The sequence below is a fragment of the Tamandua tetradactyla genome, chromosome 1, assembly GCF_023851605.1.
Source record: "Tamandua tetradactyla isolate mTamTet1 chromosome 1, mTamTet1.pri, whole genome shotgun sequence".
Taxonomy (NCBI): domain Eukaryota; kingdom Metazoa; phylum Chordata; class Mammalia; order Pilosa; family Myrmecophagidae; genus Tamandua; species Tamandua tetradactyla.
In genome coordinates this window covers 97,757,437-97,782,075 of record NC_135327.1, presented here as the reverse complement: position 1 = coordinate 97,782,075, position 24,639 = coordinate 97,757,437, and the positions used below count along the sequence as shown (strand labels likewise).

At 40.6% G+C, this 24,639-nt stretch overlaps 1 long non-coding RNA gene across 1 annotated transcript; it reads right to left on the bottom strand.

The window, feature by feature from the left end:
- Positions 1–639: 639 nt before the first annotated feature.
- LOC143650522 (uncharacterized) lies at positions 640–8,821 on the bottom strand. The gene is made up of 3 exons (XR_013159588.1): positions 8,688–8,821; positions 4,600–4,705; positions 640–1,109 (listed from the first exon to the last, which is right to left on the bottom strand). It is a non-coding gene; the product is annotated as an uncharacterized LOC143650522 (long non-coding RNA).
- Between the last annotated feature and the right edge of the window lie 15,818 nt (positions 8,822–24,639).

Genomic DNA, 24,639 nt, shown 5'->3' with positions numbered 1-24,639 from the left:
AATAGGGAATGCTGAAATGAATTTACAAATACTGAAAAAGGATCTATCCTCAGAGCAATAAATCAATCACATTCCATGGGACACAATTTGCATTTCTATAGATAAGAATCGCTTCCATTGTTCTCAGTTTTCTTCAATTTACAGATTTATAAAATAGCTCAAAAGCTATGAAAGGCAGAGATGACTACAAGGATGCATTAGAGATGACCAGTAACTTTTTGTTTGTCTCTTCCAAAGCCTTTTGCAATTTTTCCGGAAAATATCTAAAACAATCAAGAGTCCTTTCAAGTCAATCGCATACCTGATGTTGTGAATTAGGGAGCAAGTATTAAATTCCAGATAGCAATATCCCCATGGGCTATTAAAATTTATTTCAGGGCTGTCCAACAGATATATAATACAAGCCACAAATGTGAGCCATATATGTATTTTCTAATTGCAACATTTTGAAAAACGAAAAGAAATAGGTACAGTTAATGTCAATGAAATATTTAAACTAATATACCCAAAATATCATTTTGACATGTAATCAATATACAAGAATTATTAATGAGGCATTTTACTTTATTTTTTTTCATTCTGAGTCGTCAAAAACCAGTGTATGTTTTATGCTTGCAGCACATCTCAATTCGGACTGGCCGCATATGGTCTGTGGCTTCTGTTTCAAAAGGCACAGGTCTTTATAGATCAAACATTCATGAGCTCACTGAGTCTCACTCTTTCTTTTTAAATATGAAATCAAAATATTGTAGGGCAGTCACAGTCCTTTCATGCCGTTATTTTCAAGGTGGCCATCTTCCGGATCACCTCCTTTTGGGAGGAAGCACAATGAGCATCCTGGAAAACCATCACTGGAAGTGACCATCTGGGGGGGCCCCATGAGCACCTCCCAAGCAGTTGGTGCTGGTGTCTCATCCTGAGGAGACTGCACTCACCCCTGTGGTGGCTTTGGGGGCGTGGGGCGATGGCGATGGCCCTAACAGTAAACGTGACATCGCTCTGCTGCCACCTGAGCATGACAGCGCCTGTCAGAAACATTAACTTTTTCATTTCTTCATCCCTTTCATGAGGTAAAGGGAGGAGGGGCATTTCTCCCAAGGCCCATTTCGCTGCAGAAAGAGAAGAAACGTTTTCCATCTCAGCCAGGGAGTAATTAAGGCACAGCGACCTCCGCGTCCTTGTCTCCTGCCCGGGCCTCAGCTGGGCGCAAGCAGGTCTGACTCAGAGCTCTGCTTCTAGGAGGAAGAAAGGTCCCATCTCCCCAGCATGGTGACCACACACCCCGTACTGCAGCGCATAATCAGTGCCTGGTGAATCTAGAGGAAGATGTTGGTAGAGTAAGCAGGGCTTACATGAGTGATCCAGAGCAGGCAAGGCACCGGGACCCCTTCCACTGGGGATCAGCTGTGTTCATTATGTCCACATCTGCCTACTGCCCTTTCCCCGCAGGAGGAGGAAGAAAGAGGAGAGAGAGAGAGAGAAACAAGACAGAGAGAGAGATAGAGACCTTTGGCCAAGACTGACCCTGAGACCCAAGATACCCCTCCTCATTTTCTCAGGATGCTAACTGTTTTGTTTTGTTAAATATTGCCAGAATGCAATATATGAGAAATGGAATGGCTTTTTTAAAAGAGAATTTATTAGTTACAAATTCACAGTTCTAAGGCCATAAAAATGTCTAAACTAAGGCATCCAGGAAAAAAATACTTTGAATCTAGGAAGGCCAATATCTGTCACATGGAAAGGCATGTGGCTGACATCTTCTGGTTCTTGTTCCCAGTTCCATTGCTTAGAGCTTCTGATGCCACTGGCTTCCTCCCTAAGCATCTGTGAGCCTTCCACTTAACTCCCACCTGACACAACTCTGGGTTCTGGTTTGCTTAGCATCTCATGGGAAGGCATGGCAATGTCTGCATGGCTCTGAATGTCTGTGTCTATTAGTGCTGAAGCAACTGCTCTCCAAGCATCTAAGCTTCCTTCAAAATGCTTCCCCTTTTAAAGGACTCCAGTAAACTAATCAAGACCCACTTTGAATGGGTGGAGTCACATCTCCATCTAATCAAAAGGCCACACCACAGTTGAGTGGGTCAGTCTCTGTGGAAACAATGTAATCAAAGGTTTCCACTCTACAATATTGAATCAGGATTAAAGGACATGGCTTTTCTGGGATACACAACACTTTCAAACCAACATACCAGCTAAGACCAGCACCCCAGGGCCCAGTGACCTACAGATTGCCTTTTGATTCCCTCTCCTACCCTTCATACCCTCTCTTGAACTTTCAAAAGAGCTTTGAGGTCATTCTGATTCTCCCCCAGCCAAGTGCCATTTTGACTCTGGTGGCAGCCGTTTGCAGTCCTCCTGGGCGCGTGAGTGCTACTTTCACCCTCAGCCCACACAGTCCTACTGTTCAACTGGCCCCGCTGGTCTGTATTTAACATTAACTGCTCAATAATAACCCATTCAAGGACCAGGCCCTATAATGTTTGTATAAGGAGGGGAGGAGTTAAAAAAAGACCGTATGTGCTGAATTCAAGAAGGGGGATATTTCTTTCCAACTATCAACAGAAATGATGGCAAAACCAGAACCCCGAAAGGGCTCCTCAACTTCTCTTTAGCGTGAGGGGGTTTCTTCTCCCTGGAGGACCTGCTCTTTGTTGTCGACTTATCCAGGTTTTAACTGCATTCCAGTGAAGGAGATAGAAACCAAAGGAAACAAAGTGCCCTCAAAGGACCCTGTCCTGCCTCAGAAAAGCTTCGATTTAGATTCTCTGCAGTTTGCTAAATGGTTGCATGGAGGGGTTACTGCAGTCTGTGGTGGAAGAGAATTCCTGCTGCTCTAAGGATGCCCACTTTAGATAATCCCAGCTGCCAACAGGACACTAGGGCCAGGGCTGGCCAAAGGGACTTTCTTGGCAGTCTCTTTTCAGCATATTCTGTTATCACAAAGTAATTTTCAACTGTTTTTCCTCTCCATAAATGTGTAGAAAGTGTATTGGAAGTTTGTTGCTAACTAAATGCAAGATGGACCTGCTTTCCCCCTCAGTGTATGGCTTTAATGCTAAGAACACTTGACACTGATGCTTGTTCTTTTATATGGGTCTTAACTTTAAACCAGGGATCTCTAAGCAGTCTGTAGGATTGCTCACATTCATTCCCACACCGGCCCCACAAAGTGGGTGGCAATCATGAACCCATCTTTTTCAGGTGGGGAAATGGGACAGACCCATAGAATACTGCATGGGGTTTTCCCAAGCGTGTATTGGAGAATGCTGGCAGCAAATGTGAACATTTCTTCTGTGGCTCTGCCTGGTTTTTAGCCTCGTGGCTATTCTTTCCCCATCACACATTACTGAGCACCAGCCCCATGGGCAACTGATGTGCAATTTATTGAGCAGACTCTGAGACATTCATTTCACAAGCATTTCCTAAACCTCTGCCACATACCAGGCCCTTGAACTCCTGGAATGTGCCAAGCTCCATGACAGGTCTCCTGAGGTTGAAGGAGAATCAGAAACCCTTGCCCATAGGAGGAGCAGAATTTCTTACTATTTCTGCTCCTTCATCCCAGGCCACCTCTGCAGAGCTGTGACCCACTGGGCTCAGTTACAAAAAGGCACATCTAAAGCAATTGGCCATAGAGAATACCAGACCCAAATAACCTTCCGGAGTCCTTAAGGACAGGACCCGAAGCTTGGGAAGGAAGCACCAAATGAGCTGCAGGTATGAAGGTGATGAGAAGGACTGCAGCCCAGGGAAGAGGAGGGTGGACCGGATTTCAAAATTATTTCTATCTCCTAAGGTTACAGCCTTAAATAAAGATGTTAAATCTTTAGCCAAAATGCCCTGTTTCCAGATACAGACTTCTTATGTGGCAAAGTGCTGCTTAATAAATGTCACCTCTGCTTTACTCTTCTCTCTAGCCTTCAGGGGTCAATCAAAGCACGTTTTATATTCAACAAGAAATAAAGCACAAGAAACAAAAATGAATAAATGTGTCCAGATTCATCCTTTGTCCCATTATTTCTTACCAGTTTTGAATCCCACAAAGTCTAATAGTCATTCAGCCAGAAACTCGCTACATAATCTTGGTGGGGGCCAGAGCGGGGGCAGTGGTAGAAAGGGGAGATTTGGATTCGTCCCATATGTTTTCAATTCATTTGCACTTGACTCATCAAAATACATTGCTTTTTTTTTTTCAACAAAATACATTGCTTTTTAAAAAGAACTGTTTGATGTCTAAGGAATTGCCTCCACTTTTTAAAATAAGACTTTTAGGCTCTTTCTCAGTTCACAACAGGAAGCTGCAGAATGCTAGGAGAATGGGAACCCAAATACAGGGAGGTTCAGGGATGGTTCAAAACTCAGAGCCATGAATTTAGAGGAGGTTCAAAAGTTGTTAAAATGAATCCTCTCATTCCTACCCACAAATAATAAATAACAATCACAACAAGGAAAGAGAGAAAAGGAAAGCCACTGGAAAGCCATAACTTATCCTGTCTCCAGCCTTACAGCTCTCCCCAATAAACCAGGGGTTCTTTGGTGAACTTCAGTTGCGCTGCCTGCAGGGAGCTCAGATGGTCTTCTGTCATAAATTACCTGGCTTGGGATAAGCTTTCCTTCAGGACCAACAGACAGGCAGTTCTGCAAGACCCATCACCCAGTTCTGTGCTTCTTTAAATTATGCTTCATCTGGTTGTAACTCCTGAAAAACCAAAATAGAGAGAGAATGATCACCCCTAAATCTGACCTCCCATACCACTGGTTTTTCTTATAAATAAACCCACCAACAAGAAAGATACACAACAGCATCTTCTTAGTAAACAAAATTGGAGGAAAAAAAAGCTTTCTGTATACTTCTCCAAATAAATAGTACAGTATTCTGAAACGTGATCAGCCTAAACTGAAGTAAGATTTTCTTTTTTACTGCAACATGATCCGAAGTTCTTTTCCCAACCGAGATAGCCTTAGCGAAGCTTAAAAGCATTAAAAGTGAGGTTTGTAAGGGAACTTAACCTTTCCCCCTCATTCTCATTTTCGAATCAACAGCCTGGCTTCAGTTTTCCAACCATATTCAGTTTTCCAATCACATTCAGATTCAGACAGACATATGCCATACAAACATCTGAGGACTTAGGATATTTGAGTAAATGTCTGCAGTGGCATGAAATGTGATCAAGCCTTGAAAGCAGGTACCAGGCCAAGAGAAATAACTCTTATCCATAGAAAGTTCCATAATAAATCAGAAAGCCTTTTCTCCCATATGTCACCTGACATGTTTAATTTGTCTCCTTTGGCAGAATTGTAGACAGCAGAGAAGACCGCTGATCCAATCAGAATGGCCCTTTGTGAAGAAAGGTAGGATATCAGACATGGGACATCACAGGGGAGGGATGTACACAGTAGGCATCCTATAAATGCTTATGAGCTGGCTTAATGTGATAAAGGATACAAAAGAGGGATACAAAAGGGTCCAGGCATCACAGCTTTAAAAAGCATCAATCCAGCAAGTAGACACAGAAACAAGAACCACATCATCCAAGAAATTTAGTGTTTTCCTTTCCTCATTTGCTTCTCCCCAGAATTTGACTTTTGTTATAAGCTCTAGGGAATAACACAGCCTTATTCATTTTCACGTCAGTGTTTTATTTATGGAACACAAGATTTACACCATAGGCAAAGAAATGTACTCTTTCAAATGTCTGTAACTTCTGAACTAGGAAAAACTAATGGATTTCATTAGCGTTGATTGGCTAACTTTGGATCTGGACATACAATTTGTTTTGAAAGGAAGAACGTTTTTTCTGGAGAAGGAACACATCTTTACACTGCCAGCAAAATGGCTTTTAAATACCTACATTACAGGGTGGGTGATGGTGGTACAGGGGCAGAGTTCTCACCTGCCATGCCAGAGACCTGGGTTCAATTCCCTGTGACTGCCCATGTGAAAAAAAAAATACCTACACTACATTTCCTTAGGATGAAGGGTGGCAGTTACTATGAATACCCAGTGCTCCCTTCCCAGCACCAACTGGCACAGCTTAATTTCCAAGGATCCATTGGCATTAATGGAAAAGAGATTCTCTTCATGTAATCACAGTGCCATGTCTTGAGTAATACTAGTTCCTTTAATCCTCATGACTTCCCTGCAAGAATACGTACCCAATTTTACAGATGGAGAACCGATACATAGACAGAGATCATGTAACTTTCCCAGCATCACCTCCTGGCAGAGTCTTGACTCAACCCCAGAGAGTCTGGCTCCAGAGTCCACACTTCACGCACTGCCTACAGGTCCTCACTCAGTCACTAGGCACATTTTTATTGGAAAATCATTTAAGGCAAATTATTGGTTCAATTGTTCATTGGTTAAATACATATACTGTAACTCTTTGTTTTCACTCATTTACTTTTGTCTTTCTTAATATTTTACTGAAGTATAACACATTTACATAAAAGGGCATAAGTTTGCAGCTCTGCGAATTTTCACAAGATGCATGTGACCAGCACCCAGACCAAGAAACAGATTATTTCCAACCCACAAGTCCCATTACCTCTCTGCAATCCCACCCAGAGTAACTACCTTACTCCCTTCAAATGGGAGTCAATCATGTATGGTTACCAGCATATGCTTTGGAAGCAAAATACCTAGGTTGAAATCTGGCTACACTTTTTAAGAACTGGGTATCCTTGGGGCAAGTTCCTTAACTTCTCTGTGCCTGAGTTTTCCCAAGTTGATAGGGATATTAATATAACCTACTTCATGAGGTCGTAGTAAAGATTAAGTGTGATGTATTTAAAGAGCTAGATTGGGGTAAATAGAAAACATAGGCTAAGCCCTCAACAATTATCTGCTACTATTATTATTATTGCAGCATTTCTCCCCATTTTCAGGGACTATCCAAGGAAGACCATGAAGATACAAAGACAGTAGAGCTGCGTAGAGGGCAAAGGAGAGGGAGATGGAGGAATTCCCACAAAGCATGAACTTCATATAGATGTTCAAGAAGTAACATCATACAGATGTTACTTTACAAGAAGTAAACTCATCTCTAAATTGGAAAGAGGAACAGAACAGTTGAGAAGAGTTTAACAAGAATTTTCCAGTCCCTCTGAATCAACTTTTCAGAGTAAAACTATCTGTGATAGTCAATTTCATGCGTCAGTTTGGCTAGGTGATGGTGACCAGTTGTTTAGTCAAGCAAGCCCTGGTCTAATTGTTACTGTGAGGGTGGCTTGACTCATCAGTCAGCTGATTGCATCTATGGCTGATGACATCTACAATCAACAAAGGAGAATGCCTTCAGCAAGGAGAGTTGTCTCATTCCTTAAGTTAAAGGCCTTAAAGGGAGACCTGATGATTTCAGCGATCAGAAAGAAGAATTTGTGTCTCTACTTCAACCCACCAGGTTCTCCTGGGGAATTCATTGAAACCTTCATTGAAGTTCCCAGTTTGCAGCCTGCCCTACAAAATTCTTACTTGCTGATCCCTATGGTTCCCCAAGCCAATTCCTATAATAAATCTCATGATTATGTATATATATATATATATATATATATATATATATATATATATATATTCTGTTGGTTCTGTTTCTCTGGAGAACCCTAATATACTATTACTTGATCCATTATGAATTTCCTCACCAGTCCTATTTATACTCCATACATGTACAAATCTACATACCAAAGACAAGCAGGCACGAATGCTTTTTTCAGATCATCCATGAGTTTCCCACAGCATCCCACCCCTGGCCATAGCTCCTAATAAACTAGAATTAGATGTAAATTTTTAATTTTCTGCAATAAAATTAAAAACATGTAGTAGTAGCTTTTTTTTCCCCCACCCAATTCACAATTTAATGCCTCCTCCCCATTATATGTCATTAGGTAGGCCATTTTGACGCACAAAACAAAATTCCCTATCTGACATAACTTCTTAGGTAGAATAGGTTAAGGCAGTTTTCCCTTTCACATTTCTTTACATTTTTGTTCCACCTGAAACATTTTTCTCCCTTTCATTTAGAACTTTACCAAATTCTCTGTAGTGTAAATCAAAAGTAAGCAGGGAGTTTAAAGCATAGATTCTGAGAAACCAGCAGTCTACGGGCATGAAAAACACAAGATAGCAAACTTGCTGGGCACAACTGGAGTTTACAAGTTTCCTTTATTTATTTATTTTTTTCTGGGCAAAAGGATGCATTTACCACTAGATTATTTTTATGTCTACATATTTGATGTAGACATCAAAATATTTAGCATATTTATTGAAGTTATGAAACAAAATAATAGAGAGGAATGAAATATATTACAAGCAATATTAAAATAACAAGCAGCTAAGATACCAATTTGAATAATGAGTTGACTACAACAAAGGGTTAATATGGCTCAGGTTCCCCACAGGTATCTAATAGATTGAGGCCCAACATATTGATTTGTTAACTTATAGTAGAGTTTAGGAAAACTCAAAATGGATAAGAAAAGAGACCCACATTTGATTCCTTCTCTCCTCCCCTCTCTTTTTTCTTACTCTCTTTCTTCTACCCCTCCCTCTCTCTTTCCTATGCAATTTTTCTTTTCGTAGTCGACTGTCAGGCAAACAGACTAGAGATGACTATTAAACTCTAACACACAGTGAGCTCTCCAGTTCTGATCTTTTTTAACGAGATAGAGATAATGTTACTTACAGAGCCTTTCAACCGTGAGTCCACATGCCGAGCCAGACCCTCTGTCGAAAAGGAACAAAATGCTTCCTTCCTGGGTGGCTGGCTGTGGGCTGGAACAGTACATGATGTTCGAGATAAGAAACGGAAGTTCCAAGCTCTGAGCTTGTGTGGTTTAACCAAATGAGGTAAAATAAGAAATGGAAAGACAGTGAGGGCTGCCTTATTTGCAGCATTGTGTCAGAGTGAGTGCAGAATTTGGAGTTAAGACAGCCTCTCTCACTCATAAGTAGGATGGCCTTGTCTCAGCTCCGTAGCTCTGGGTAAATATAAATATGAGAGGAACCTGTTTTTTTACCTTTTAGGGATATTGTAAACATCAAAGAGATCATTAAGAAGTGATTCCTAATACCCTTGAGCCCACTTTGAAAGCTGAAGTAAATGGAACTTGAAATGTCCAATCTGGGGACTAAAGGTTGTGTCCTCCCATTTCTGAAACCCGGGAGCCCATGTGGTATTCTTCACTGTCTTAGACAATTAGGACCCTGCTGAACAGAAGGCTGGCCATCCTCTCAGCCATGGCTGCTGACCTCCAGATGTTGACTCACGCTGACCCACCCTTGCACCACGTGCCCAGTCTCTGATCAGAGCAAGTTGTGGTCAATACAGCATCTTCTGAGCCTTGGGGTCCTGATGTGTAAAAAGGGAGTGATAATGATATAGCTGCCTCATGGGGGCACTTCCGCTAGGTACCTGCATATGTGCCTGCCACTTAGAGACTACAAAGTAACAGACAGACCCGGCCACTCATTAGCTCGTCAATTAACCCTCCGTATCTCCATTTTCTCATCTGTAAAGTAGGGAGAATAAGACCTACATTCTAGCGCTATAATAAGAGTTAAATGGCATATTTTTTAGCCAGTTATTTTTGCTGACTCGGCTCCTCTTTTTCCTGGGAATCTGACTGGAGCCAGTGTTTCCTTTGGCTTTATCCTTTTCTCTCCTCCATGAACACAACTTTAATTCTCCCTCTTGCTGTAAGAGACTCCTCCCAGTCCTCGTCTCCCAGCCTGTCCAGCCGAAGCTCACACAGACCTGGTCATCTTCCACCTAGGATAGGCGACGGCAGCATGGACTTATCCCAGGTGCAGCACATGCATTCTCTCTCTAGTCTCCGCTCTGTCCTTTCTCCAGAGAGCCATGGCCAAGAGAAACAAAGTGGGCCTCTCTTCTGCTCCCCATTCCTTGTGCTTGACCCATTCATTCCTTATGCTCTGGGGTGGAGCCCTCCAATTGTTATTCAGTTACTCCTTTCAGGAAAATATTTTTGAACATAGACACTGATATTTGTTTATAGATTTATGTATAAATGATACACATAGAGGGCTAGACTAAAATATTTCTTGCATTCTGAAACACATATACCTTGCATGGAAAGTTGAAGAGAATGACGTTAAAATGTAAGTAGAAAAAGAGTTAACCATTTTGTTCATGCTCCCCAACCATCCATCTCGGGTCATTGTGCAGGTGCCTAGCCTCCTTGGCTGTCTGGGAAGACTGTTTTCCTCTGTGATCCTGGACATTTCACCTCTGTCCGAGGAGTTATCCACATAGTAGTCCAAAAGGGCCTCTGTGGGCCAGAAGGGGCCCCATTCTCAGCTCATTAGCATTATTCCAAGTCAGGGGTTTTGTGGCATCTGACCTGTGCAGTCGTTCAGGGTCCCTTGCTCAGAAGGACCCAGTGCTCGGTTAAATTTCCTCCATTAATGTCTTGAAAGTATTAATAATTTTATCTTTGAACTTCTGTTTCATAAGTGAAATATGACAAATATGAGCAGGGAAGATGTGCACCCCATTTCTTGCCACCCCATTTACAAATAGCATTGGTGATGCCCCATGATGTCCCATAAGCACAGAATTCTGATGCACACACCATGGACGGGAGTTCAGCAAGACTTGAAGTGAGTGAAAGGTAAGCATGTTATGGGAGCCACATGCTTTCATGGAGTGTTGGTAGGATGGGCACTTAGCGAGAAGTGATGTAAAAACAATTGAGGCCTTGATTGAGATGGCAGAGTGAGACACTTCAGGCCTCCATTCCATACCACAGAAGCTTTGAACAAAGAGCAGGACCTGGCAGAAACAACTTTCTCACAGCTCCAGGAAACAGAAGGCTACAGAAACAGGGCCCATGTTAAATCAAGAAAAAGATTACATAAGAGTGATCAGATCTTGTGGCACCCTGCCAGGCTCATCCCCCACTCCTCATAATCATAGAGCCAGTTTACACTCCCAGAGTAGACCCTTGGGGCCTGTTGTAAAGGGAGCATAGTAACCCTCATATGCATACTGGGTGCATGTATGTCTGGTTCAGTCTGTCTGGTGGTGGCCTGAGGGACTTACTGTCTAGAATTTGCCGTCAGTGTAGAAGGCATCTTACCTAGCTCTCCTAAAGAATGCTGTGGGACAGAAGTCAAATGACTGCTTAGGACACTGGATTGCTGGCTGTAGGACATGCAGTGCAGTGTCCGGGACCATGAGGAATCTGTTTCCTATGGAAGAGGGGACATTTGTATCCACATAAATGGGAGAATTCTAGGGCCACATGTGCATGCCCAAGACAAGGCATATGCACAGACAGGAGCACAACAGCCCTTTGACCTTGGCATGGAGCTATTCTCTATACTTGCATGGATAAACCATAAAGGAGAGCATTTGCACAGGTCATTCTGCAAAGACTGGGAAAATTGTTTTCTTTTTTCCCTATTTATTTATTTTGTTAGCCCCTGGCATTCAAAGAAAGCCATACCATAACACTAGCTGGATATAAGCTTAAGGAACAGATGCCTCAGAGTCTTAATTCTAGCAATAAGGCATTAAAATATCACAATGTTAAATTTCAACATAAAGACTACAAAACATGCAAAGAAATAGGAAGTGATGGCCCAGGAAATGTGGATGATTAAAACAGTAGAAACATCAATGAGAAGAACCAGATCTGGGACATACCAACAAAGAATTGTGAGAAATGGTTTTAAATATGCTCAAAGAGTTAAAGGGGGAAAAACGAGCATAGAACCAATGGAAATCAGGAAAATAGCAGATGAACACAAAAAAGAACAGCAATAAACAGATGCAAATTATGGAAAGGAACCAAACAGGATTAAAAAACACAGTAACAAATTTAAAAAACAGCAGATTGGAGTTGGCAGAAGAATCAGCAAACGTGAAGATAAGACAATTGACATCATGCAGTCTCAGGAACAGGACCAAGTAAAAATGAAGAAAAGTGAAGACCCTGAGGAATATGTGGGATACCATCAAGGGCCCTGAGGCATTGTGGGGCTCACAGAAGGAAAAGAAAGAGAGAAAGGGGTGGAGAGAAATTCAAAGAAATAATGGATGAAAACTGCCTGAATTTAATGAATGGCACAAATAAACACATCCAGGATGCTCAATGAAATTCAAATAGGATAAATCCCAATAGACCCATACTGTGGTACATTATAATCAAACTGTTGAATGCCAAAGATTAAGAAGGAATTCTGAAAGCTCCAAGAGAGAAGCAATAATACAGTACAAGGGAACTTCAATAAGATTAAATGCTGATTTCTCAGCAAAACCCATGATGGCAAGACAGCAGTGGGATGACATATTTACAGAGCTGAAAGTGAAAAATTGTCAAGCAAGAATTCTATAACCAGCAAAACTGTCTTTCAAAAATGAGGGAGGGGGCGGGCCATGGTGGCTCAGTGGCAGAGTTCTTGCCTGCCATGCCAGAGACCCGGGTTTGATTCCCCGTGTCTGCCCATGTAAAAAAAAAAAAAAAAAAAAGAGGGAGAAATTAAGACATTCCCAAATAAACACAAGCTGCTGAGGGATTTCATCACCACTATAGTGGCCCGATAAGAAATGCTAAAGACAGTTCTGCAAGTTGAAAGGAAAGGACACTAGACAATAGGTCAAAACTGAATGAAGAGATAAAGGTCCCTGGTAAGGGCTATGACTGTGGTAAACATAAATGCCAGTACTATTACATTTTTGGATTGTAACTCCAATTTTTTACTTTCTACAGGATATAAAAGGCAAATTCATACAATGTAAAGCTAGATCAGTGGATTTGGACTCATAATATAGAAACATGCAATATGTAACCAGAACTACAAAAAGTGGGGGGAGGGGACAGATATATAGGAGTATAGTTGGCACATATCATTGAAGTTAAGTCAGTGTCTAAGCAAATGAGAGTGTTATAGATTTGGGGTGTTAACTTTTAGCTGTCTGGTAACTACAAAGAAAGTATGTGAGAATATTTAAGTCCATAGAGACAGAAATTAGAGTGCAGGTTTTTTCTTAATTCATCTTGAGTTATCTGTTTGTCTACCTATGAATTCATTTTCGGAATATTTGAGTATATGTTGTGTACATCATGCTCCTCAAATACTGATTACTACCACAGGCATTTCCTAGAAACAAGAATATTTGCTTATGTAACCCCCTTTAGTGCAGTTATGAAGTTTAAGATATTTAAAATATATACAAAAACCTTGTGTCTGATACTCCTTTTATCTACCTTATCAACAGACGAGTAAAACATACGGAACAAAAATAAATAATAGGGGGAACAAATGTTAAAATAAATTTAGTAGATTGAAATGCTATTGATCAATGAAATGGAGGGGTAAGGGTTATGGTATGTATGAATTTTTTTCTGTTGTCTTTTTATTTCTTTTTCTGAATTGATGGAAATATTCTAAGAAATGATCATGATGATGACTATGCAACTATGGGATGATATTGCGAATTATTGATTATATATGTAGAACAGAATGATCATATGTTAAGAATGTTTTTGTGTGTTTGTTGTTATACTTTTTAAAAAATTAATAAAAAAGAAAATAAATAAATAAAATATATACAAGTTACAAAAAACACATGGTATAATTTCAGTAACTCTGCGTACAAGTTAAATGCTCTTAAATTTGCATTTAAAATTGGCATCATTGTAGAAAATAAAGATGGATGGTAAAATTCATGCTAAGAATTTAAAATTTTAATTTCTTTTAACTTAGAATCTTATCAAATAGCAAATATACAGCATTATGACAAGTTGAGAGAAAGACTGTGGATGATAGGTGAAAGCTTTTTATTTTAGTACCTTTAACACTTTTTTTCTTACTTTTTTAAAGAAGGGATCCTGTATTATTATTCTGCTCTGTAATCAGCCCTGTGTCCAGTCATCTGCCCCGCATTCATCTGACCAAACTATCTGTCTTAAGAGTAGGTCCACCTAATCCCTTTTTATACTGGAAGGAAAAGAGAAGACTCTTCCTCCTTTCTGCCCGAAGAATACATCTGTCCTTCTAAGACCATGATTAATAGCATTCAGTGGATTTCAAGCTTTATATTTGTGCTGATTTGAAGCTGGTATGTACTAGAGAAAAGGCCATGTTCTTTCAATTAATTCTGTGGGTGCAGACTTATTGTGGGTGGGATCTTTTGCTTTGGTTGTTTCAATTGAGATTGACCCACCCAATGCAAGATGGGTCTTAATCCTTTTACTGGAACACTTTATGAGAGGATAAAAGGCTGAAACACAGAGACAGAGAACATAGAAACACCCCAGAGTTGAGAGAGAGAGAGAGGACCCACAGATGCTCAGAGAGAAAGCCACTGGAATCAGAAGCTGAAGGCAATAGAACCCCTGAGCAAAGGACAAGCAGACATCACCATGCATCCTCCCACGTGACAGAGAAACGCTATATGCCAGCAGCCTTTCCTCAGAGAAGGTATTTTCCTCAATGCCTTAATTTGGACATTTTCATGACTTTGGAACTATTAATTTGTAAACTAACAGATCCCATTGAAAAAGCCAACCCGTTTCTGGTATATTACATTCTGGCAGCTTTAGCAAACTTAAACAATATTTCATTAATTTATTAATTCACTCATTCATTCAACAAATATTTGTGTATTTTATATAGTTAAAATTTAAATGCTGGCCCACGCCCCGCAGCAGCGGACCCGCCCTCCCTCCTCTCCCCTCTTCCGCCTTCACCGGCTCCTCCGCCACCAGCCTCGAAAGCCTTGCCACCCTCACCTTTCCTCCTCCAGAACAGCTACTGGGGGAGTGGAGATAATACAGAGCAGCTCCCGGAGCCACGAGGGAGATCAAAGGGACGGCGTACCCCATCCTGGAACGGCTGACTATCTGGGAGAACCAGCTCCGGTGAGATCACCAAGGGGCACGGGCTTTCCTGGGTGGGACGGCAAGCGACCGGAGTCCCTCCCTTCCACCTTCCCAGGCCAGCTGGTAGAATTGGACAGGCGGTCCCCTTAGGCCGCGGCGGCTGGTGCCCCCACCACGCGAGGCCCCCCGGACCAACTGAGAGAGTTGGGTCGGAAATCCCCAGACTGCGGAGAACAGTGACCGGGGGATCCCTTCCAAACACGTGACTCCCCCGTCTGGCTGGGAACAGTGCACTCTCCCGGGCTGCGACAGCTGGCGCCCTCCCACCACACTTGGCGCCCCGGGCCGACTAGCTAATTCGGCCGGACGCTCTCCCGTGCTGCGGCAGCCGGCGACCCTCCCCGCATTCAGAACCCCAGGCCGGCTGGCACTCTTCCAAGTCGCTTCGGCTGCCGAACCTCCCCTACGGCAAGAATTTTCCAGAGTTAAAGGACCCACAGCAACTTTCACTGGTGGAACCCGTAGACAAACGTGTGCCATGAGCGCCACCTACTGGGCAGGATAAGAAAAACAGAACCCAGAGATTGCACAGAAAAATCTTTCAACCTGTGGGGTCGAACACCCAGGGAAATCTGACTAAATGCCCAGATGCCAGCAGAAGATAACGGATCACGCTCAGAAAATTGAACATATGGCCCAGTCAAATGAACAAACCAATAGTTCAAATGAGATACAGGAGCTGAAACAACTAATGCTGAATATACGAACAGAAATGGAAAACCTCTTCAAAAACGAAATCGATAAATTGAGGGAGGACATGAAGAAGACATGGGCTGAACATAAAGAAGAAATAGAAAAACTGAAAAGACAAATCACAGAATTTATGGAAGTGAAAGATAAAGTAGAAAAGATGGAAAAAACAATGGATACTACAATGACAGATTTAAAGAGACAGAAGGTAGAATTAGTGATTTGGAGGATGAAACATCTGAATTCCAAAAAGAAACAGAAACTATCCGGAAAAGAATGGAAAAATTTGAACAAGGTATCAGGGAACTCAAGGACAATGTGAACCGTACAAATATACGTGTAGTGGGTGTCCCAGAAGGGGAAGAGAAGGGAAAAGGAGGAGAAAAACTAATGGAAGAAATTATCACTGAAAATTTCCCAACTCTTATGAAAGACCTAAAATTACAGATCCAAGAAGTGCAGCGCACCCCAAAGAGATTAGACACAAATAGGCGTTCCCCACAACACTTACTAGTTAGAATGTCAGAGGTCAAAGAGAAAGAGAGGATCTTGAAAGCAGCGAGAGAGAAGCAATCCATCACATACAAGGGAAACCCAATAAGACTATGTGTAGATTTCTCAGCAGAAACCATGGAAGCTAGAAGACAGTGGGATGATATATTTAAGTTACTAAAAGAGAAAAACTGCCAGCCAAGACTCCTATATCCAGCAAAATTCTCCTTCAAAAATGAGGGAGAAATTAAAACATTCTCAGACAAAAAGTCACTGAGAGAATTTGTGACCAAGAGACCAGCTCTGCAAGAAATACTAAAGGAAGCACTAGAGTCAGATACAAAAAGACAGAAGAGAGAGGCATGGAGAAAAGTGTAGAAAGAAGGAAAGTCAGATATGATATATATAATACAAAAGGCAAAATGGTAGAGGAAAATATTATCCAAACAGTAATAACTCTAAATGTTAATGGACTGAATTCCCCAATCAAAAGACATAGACTGGCAGAATGGATTAAAAAACAGGATCCTTCTATATGCTGTCTACAGGAAACACATCTTAGACCCAAAGATAAATATAGGTTGAAAGTGAAAGGTTGGGAAAAGATATTTCATGCAAATAACAACCAGAAAAGAGCAGGAGTGGCTATACTAATATCCAACAAATTAGACTTCAAATGTAAAACAGTTAAAAGAGACAAAGAAGGACACTATATACTATTAAAAGGAACAATTAAGCAAGAAGACATAACAATCATAAATATTTACGCACCGAACCAGAATGCCCCAAAATACGTGAGGAATGCACTGCAAACACTGAAAAGGGAAATAGACACATATACCATAATAGTTGGAGACTTCAATTCACCACTCTCATCAATGGACAGAACATCTAGACAGAGGATCAATAAAGAAATAGAGAATCTGAATATTACTATAAATGAGCTTGACTTAACAGACATTTATAGGACATTACATCCCACAACAGCAGGATACACCTTTTTTTCAAGTGCTCATGGATCATTCTCAAAGATAGACCATATGCTGGGTCACAAAGCAAGTCTTAACAAATTTAAAAAGATTGAAATCATACACAACACTTTCTCGGATCATAAAGGAATGAAGTTGGAAATCAATAATAGGCGGAGTGCCAGAAAATTCACAAATACGTGGAGGCTCAACAACACACTCTTAAACAACAAGTGGGTCAAAGAAGAAATTGCAAGAGAAATTAGTAAATACCTAGAGGCAAATGAAAATGAAGACACAACATATCAAAACTTATGGGACGCAGCAAAGGCAGTGCTAAGAGGGAAATTTATTGCCCTAAATGCCTTTATCAGAAAAGAAGAGAAGGCAAAAATGCAGGAATTAACTGTCCACTTGGAAGAACTGGAGAAAGAACAGCAAACTAATCTCAAAGCAAGCAAAAGGAAAGAAATAACAAAGATTAGAGCAGAAATAAATGAAATTGAAAACATGAAAACAATAGAGAAAATCAATAAGGCCAGAAGTTGGTTCTATGAGAAAATCAACAAGATTGATGGGCCCTTAGCAAGATTGACAAAAAGAAGAAGAGAGAGGATGCAAATAAATAAGATCAGAAATGGAAGAGGAGACATAACTACTGACCTCACAGAAATAAAGGATGTAATAACAGGATACTATCAACAACTTTACGCTAATAAATACAGCAATTTAGATGAAATGGACAGGTTCCTGGAAAGACATGAACAACCAACTTTGACTCAAGAAGAAATAGATGACCTCAACAAACCAATCACAAGTAAAGAGATTGAATTAGTTATTCAAAAGCTCCCTAAAAAGAAAAGTCCAGGACCAGACGGCTTCACATGTGAATTCTATCAAACATTCCAGAAAGAATTAGTACCTACTCTCCTCAAACTCACCAACATAATCGAAGTGGAGGGAAAACTACCTAATTCATTCTATGAAGCCAACATCACCCTCATACCAAAACCAGGCAAAGATATTACAAAAAAAGAAAACTACAGACCAATCTCTCTAATGAATACAGATGCAAAAATCCTCAATAAAATTCTAGCAAATCGTATCCAACAACACATTAAAAGAATTATACATCATGACCAAGTAGGATTCATCCCAGGTATGCAAGGATGGTTCAACATAAGAAAATCAATTAATGTAATACACCATATCAACAAATCAAAGCAGAAAAATCACATGATCATCTCAATTGATGCAGAGAAGGCATTTGACAAGATTCAACATCCTTTCCTGCTGAAAACACTTCAAAAGATAGGAATACAAGGGAACGTCCTTAAAATGATAGAGGGAATATATGAAAAACCCACAGCTAATATCATCCTCAATGGGGAAAAATTGAAAACTTTCCCCCTAAGATCAGGAACAAGACAAGGATGTCCACTATCACCACTATTATTCAACATTGTGTTGGAAGTTCTAGCCAGAGAAATTAGGCAAGAAAAAGAAATACAAGGCATCAAAATTGGAAAGGAAGAAGTAAAACTATCACTGTTTGCAGACGATATGATACTATGCGTAGAAAACCCAGAAAAATCCACAACAAAATTACTAGAGCTAATAAATGAGTACAGCAAAGTAGTAGGCTACAAGATCAACATTCAAAAATCTGTAGCTTTTCTATACACTAGTAATGAACAAGCTGAGGCGGAAATCAAGAAACGAATCCCATTTACAATCGCAACTAAAAGAATAAAATACATAGGAATAAATTTAACCAAAGAGACAAAAAACCTATATAAAGAAAACTACAAAAAACTGCTAAAAGAAATCACAGAAGACCTAAATAGATGGAAGGGCATACCGTGTTCATGGATTGGAAGACTAAATATAATTAAGATGTCAATCCTACCTAAACTCATCTACAGATTCAATGCAATATCAATCAAAATCCCAACAACTTATTTTTCAGAATTAGAAAAACCAATAAGCAAATTTATCTGGAAGGGCAGGTTGCCCCGAATTGCTAAAAACATCTTGAGGAAAAAAAACGAAGCTGGAGGTCTCGCGTTGCCTGACTTTAAGGCATATTATGAAGCCACAGTGGTCAAAACAGCATGGTATTGGCATAAAGATAGATATATCGACCAATGGAATCGAATAGAGTGCTCAGATATAGACCCTCTCATCTATGGACATTTGATCTTTGATAAGGCAGTCAAGCCAACTCACCTGGGACAGAACAGTCTCTTCAATAAATGGTGCCTAGAGAACTGGATATCCATATGCAAAAGAATGAAAGAAGACCCGTATCTCACACCTTATACAAAAATTAACTCAAAATGGATCAAAGATCTAAACATTAGGTCTAAGACCATAAAACAGTTAGAGGAAAATGTAGGGAGATATCTTACGAATCTTACAACTGGAGGCGGTTTTATGGACCTTAAACCTAAAGCAAGAGCACTGAAGAAAGAAATAAATAAATGGGAGCTCCTCAAAATTAAACACTTTTGTGCATCAAAGAACTTCATCAAGAAAGTAGAAAGACAGCCTACACAATGGGAGACAATATTTGGAAACGACATATCAGATAAAGGTCTAGTATCCAGAATTTGTAAAGAGATTGTTCAACTCAACAACAAAAAGACAGCCAACCCAATTACAAAATGGGAAAAAGACTTGAACAGACACCTACCAGAAGAAGAAATACGGATGGCCAAGAGGCACATGAAGAGATGCTCAATGTCCCTGGCCATTAGAGAAATGCAAATCAAAACCACAATGAGATATCATCTCACACCCACCAGAATGGCCATTATCAACAAAACAGAAAATGACAAGTGCTGGAGAGGATGCGGAGAAAGAGGCACACTTATCCACTGTTGGTGGGAATGTCAAAGGGTGCAACCACTGTGGAAGGCAGTTTGGCGGTTCCTCAAAAAGCTGAATATAGAATTGCCATACGACCCAGCAATACCATTGCTAGGTATCTACTCAAAGGACTTAAGGGCAAAGACACAAACGGACATTTGCACACCAATGTTTATAGCAGCGTTATTTACAATTGCAAAGAGATGGAAACAGCCAAAATCTCCATCAACAGAAGAGTGGCTAAACAAACTGTGGTATATACATACGATGGAATATTATGCAGCTTTAAGACAAGATAAACTTATGAACCATGTAATAACATGGATGGACCTAGAGAATATTATGCTGAGTGAATCCAGCCAAAAACTAAAGGACAAATACTGTATGGTCCCACTGATGTGAATGGACATTTGAGAATAAACTTGAAATATGTCATTGGTAACAGAGTTCAGCAGGAGTTAGAAACAGGGTAAGACAATGGGTAATTGAAGCTGAAGGGATACAGACTGTGCAACAGAACTAGATACAAAAACTCAAAAATGGACAGCACAATAATACCTAATTGTAAAGTAATCATGTTAAAACACTGAATGAAGCTGCATCTGAGCTATAGGGTTATTTTTGTTTTTGTTTGCTTGTTTGTTTGTTTGTTTGTTGTTGTTGTTTTTTACTATTATTACTACTTTTATTTCTTTTCTTTATATTAACATTTTATATCTTTTTCTGTTGTGTTGCTAGTTCCTCTAAACCAATGCAAATGTACTAAGAAACGATGATCATGCATCTATGTGATGATGTTAAGAATTACTGAGTGCATATGTAGAACGGTATGATTTCTAAATGTTGTGTTAATTTCTTTTTTTTTTCTTTCCGTTAATAAAAAAATAAAAAATAAAAAAATAAAAAAAAATAAAAACTAATAAAAAAAATTTAAATGCTATAATATTAAATATTTGCCCATGGGAATAGGTACCTCTTCTATCCTGCTTCTGACAGCAGGAAATTCCTGCTGAAATGTAAAGATTTCAGTTCAAAAGAATACTGCTACTGAAACTCAAGGACTGAGCTCTGGATCGACTACTCCGTGGAATTCTTCACCCACACCAGACGCTAATGACTTCCAGAGGTGGTCAGAGCCAAGAATCCACAGGAGCATTGGTCACTGTGTCAAAGATCACATCAAGCAAGGAAGGTCACCAGTTGCAAATATTTCAGAGGTTAAAAGGTCATTCTTAATACCGTGTCTTCCACATTCAGCACACCAAGGTACGTGCTTTGTCATAATTTGGTGGCCACCAGCTGTCCATTCAAGTGAAATACCCACCCAGCCAGATGTCGCTCTAACGTCTTGGTTTACATACACCTTCTTCCAGGAATGGGCATGGGTCAAGGTTTTGCCTCTGAAATGAACTAAGCCAGTGGTTCTCAAAGTGTAATCCAGGGAATCCTAGAGGCTTCCAAGATGCTTCCACAGGGCATGTGAGGTCAAAACTGTTTCCATAATCATATTAAAATGTTGTTTGCCTTTTTCACTCTCATTCTCTCAGGAATTTACAGTGGTGTTTTCCAAAGGCTATATGACATTCAAATTTCATCACTCTGATGACTTATCAAATGTGTGTTCTTACATTTTGAAAAATTATAAATTTTAATTTCTAATGTAATAAATATTTATAGGTATGACCCAGATAAACATAAGCTCTTTGGAGTCACCAATAATATTTAAGAGTTTAAAGTGATCTTAAGACGAGAAAATTTGAGAAGCGGTAGACTAAATGAAGTGGGTACCCATCACCCTTTCCATTTCTTTAAAGGCGGGTTGCCCTCTTTCCTGAGATAATTCTTTCTCACAGTCCCAGCAGTTAGGAGTGATCCTTGTAAATTACGGAGGGGACTGCCATATCAACGACCCACAGGTAGACCACTATAATGGGTTACTTTGGTCACTTCAGCAAACAGAGAATGAACACTACACAACTAAAGGGCTTTGCAAAATGGCCCTTCAGATGACAGTCACAAAGCACGTTTAGTGTATTCAACAGGATTCTCAATGTTTTTGCATAAAGAAGGGTCTGGTAAATATTAATTTTTAAAGTACATTTTTAAAACATTACCTGGTTTTCCCCAGACAAAAAGAAAAAAAATTCAGTTGGAATAAATTGAATCTGACAGAGCATATCTCTGGAAAAGGAAATCGCGATTACCTCCTAAAGAATGTCTTAAACATACACACAAACGAAACCCTTCATGAACACATATGGTATTTAATGCATACCTGTTCCAGAACGACCAATGCCTTTACCTTTCCGTGAACTGTGAATCATTCTCCTGCCCTGGGGAGGGCTTTCTGAGCTTCATAAATACTGATTGTACTCCCTAAACTCCTAAATTCTAACAGGCGGTTTCCTCAAATATGAGTGAAATTTCTCAGTTTCACTCTTTATTTCCTGTTTCAGTCACACCATATTCGTTCACTACAACTGAAAAATGAGATATTCTGTATAGGTGAATACTCCTGATAACTGCAGTTTAGCCACTTCAAATCATTCATTCACTCATTCATTCATCCCTGGATTGTGCACCAGAAATTGTGCTGGGCCTTGAGAATATAATGAAAAATTAAGCAAAATTTGCCCTCCCAATCACTTTTCTAATGGAAGTTGAATAGAATTCGTCCTAAAAAAACTACTTAAAAGTAGTATAAGTGAAGGAAATACTAGAACTCATTTAACACATATCTAATTTTTGTACACATTTCATGCTATAAATGATATACTAGCTTAGTTGTACATGCATAAACTATAAATAAATAAATATACATCTATTGGGAATGAATAGCCCAATTTTTTTACTGATGGGGTGTGCAGTTAGAAAGCTTTCAAGATACTGATTGAACCCACTCTGCTAGGCCTTGTTTTTTTAAAAAAGAAGTCGGTCATCACCCTCAAGAGGTCTTACTTGCTTTGTTAGGAGCTGCTCAGGATTTGGCCATAACGTTAGGGCTTTCGGTGGGCAGGGCTACAAGGCAATTTAGAGATGCAGCTTCAACGGTGGCAGCTCGGAGTTGTAAATGACTTGCCTAAACCACTTCCCAGATTGGCAAAGGAGTGGGTGTGTTCTTGAAAGTATGACCCCAAGTCAGAATCACCGTGGGGTGGGGCCTGGTTACACTGCAGAATCCTGGGCCTCAATCCAGGTGTTCCTGCTCAGCCCCTCCAGGGGCAGGGCCCGGGTGATTCCGAAGCACAGGGGCTGCAAGATGCAGACCTGGCCAAGTCTCCCGGTTCCCAGGCCTCCTCCTTCCCACCACATGGCCTCCGCTTCCCCAGCCGGAACTGCGGTGCTCAGTAACCAGCGGTGCCTTCAGGGCTTTCCAGATGTGCCCCGGCTCCGCCCGACAGAAATGGCTGTGGCTTGCTGATTTTGCTAATTCTGGGGCAGCTTTATAGGGGCCTGTTTTTATCTCTTCCTTTGATGTCAGGCTGTTTGCCATCATTTCTGACTGCGTGCAGTGTGACAGCTACTAATCTCTCTTTCCTCCTTCCTGGTCCCCCTCCAATTTTCTCCTTTAACGTGTCCGTGGACTGGGAGACTAAATAAATGGGCTTGTTAGGAGTGCGTGCTAATTAAGAGTCAATTAGACATAGTTACAGCACATTGCTTACTGACTGGTGTTTCCGCTGCTTCCAGCCTGTTTTGCTTCCTTCCTGCTTCTCAAGCTGCGTTCCAGAAGGCTGAGGTTGAGGGACGCCTGACCTCTGGATAAGTGGGGCACTAGTATATTTACTTATTGTCACATTTCATTGCTGTCAAAGCTCAGAGAGTCTGGTTTGTCCCCAGAGGAGCTAGTGTGCTTAATAATTCAGGAGGACACCTGGGTTTGACCCACTCCTACATCTCTCCAGGCACCAGGTGATTTACAGGAAGAGAGGAGAGGATGCAGGAAGCAGGAGGAAGGGTGCGCGCTCCGGGTGGACCAGGAAGAGGGAATCCACTCCTCTGAGAGACAAGAAGGGGGGGGGGTCTGGGTCTGCCCCCCTGTAATAGCTGTTGGGGAATTTTAGCTGTGTCCCCACAAGGGTAGAGCTAACTGGAGTCGTGGAGGGGAAGAATAAACAGTAGGGGTGGGAGCTAGGGACTGGGGGCACCTCTATTCTAGAAGGCATAATCACTATATTCAACACTAAAGCTCATTCCATGCAAAAATATCACTATTGTTTTTAAAAACCCGTCAGTGTATAGTCATGTCCTTGAAGCCTAAGCTTGTATGTGAAGCCATTATTAAATGACATTAGGATAATCACAAACATGGTAAAATTTTAATCTTCACCTTCTATTGTGAAATGAAAATTAATTGTTCTCAAAGTGCCAGAATCCTCAGGTTTCCTTCAGTATTTACAGATATATCTTCTTTTGAATAGAGGCCACTCTTCTCTCTGTCTTTCCAAAGTTATAAAATGACAAAAATAAAAGTGAAACAGGAACCCAGAGTCAATGTTATTTTTATTCCACAGGGTTCCGTGCTTCCTGCCAGCTAATTTCTCATCTCCCACCCCCAAAAGTAATGTCTTTAGCTAAAATCCCAGGATGAGATATGCTTGACTGAAGCTGAAGCTTGTGTTTATTTCAAAAACTGGGATTTTGAGAAGAGGCAAAACGCAAAAGGCACGGGTGTGAAGAGAGATCCTATTGGTGCATTTTCAAG